This window comes from Pleurodeles waltl, unplaced genomic scaffold (genome assembly GCF_031143425.1).
Source record: "Pleurodeles waltl isolate 20211129_DDA unplaced genomic scaffold, aPleWal1.hap1.20221129 scaffold_525, whole genome shotgun sequence".
Lineage (NCBI taxonomy): Eukaryota > Metazoa > Chordata > Amphibia > Caudata > Salamandridae > Pleurodeles > Pleurodeles waltl.
The window spans coordinates 13,206-13,816 of record NW_027150233.1 but is presented as its reverse complement, the minus strand read 5'-3'; the positions used below and the strand labels follow the sequence as shown (position 1 = coordinate 13,816).

Sequence of the window (611 nt, the reverse complement as noted above, 5' to 3'; positions counted from 1 at the left end):
TGACCCCTGGCCTGCTGGCAGCAGAGATGTTGGGAGCAGAGACAATCTAATGCCTGCTGTCGTGATGATTCAAGACAGCCAAGAAAAGCAGCCTCACGCTCCGCAGAAATTCTTTCCCATGAGCCACCTGGCCTATGCAAATGAGTAGACAGCAGGCCTCAGAACAAAACACCAACTTCCTCTGGCAAAAGAAACAGCAGACAGCCCACAGGTGTACCCCAACTGCTAGCACTTTTGTCTTCAACAAACGATAAACAGCCTCACCTGTGGCAAGGCCTCAAAAAATTGAATGAAACTCGTAAACGTTCCTCTCCACGGAAATCTTTAGTAAAAGGCGAAAGATTTATTCATTTTGAAGAGAAACCCGAGTGTGTTACAAGCTGAGCCTAGCAGGGCATGTGGCGCCACAAACAGAGACCCTGCCATTGCGAGGGCGAGGGTCCGAGAGGTGGTTTTTCGCCCTACTTAACAGGGCAAGAACCACAGGGGAGAGCAAAACAGCCCAAACGTTCAAGGCCCCTGCTTCAAGTAGAGAAAGAAAAAATAGTGGACCGTTTTCAGGGTTCTGTCTGGGCATATGCAAATTTCGGTGGCACTCGCCTCAGCTGATT

At 49.6% G+C, this 611-nt stretch overlaps 1 non-coding gene across 1 annotated transcript; it reads right to left on the bottom strand.

The window, feature by feature from the left end:
- Positions 1–256: 256 nt before the first annotated feature.
- LOC138278655 (U5 spliceosomal RNA) lies at positions 257–372 on the bottom strand. Its single transcript, XR_011200795.1, has one exon. It is a non-coding gene; the product is annotated as a U5 spliceosomal RNA (small nuclear RNA).
- Positions 373–611: the final 239 nt, after the last annotated feature.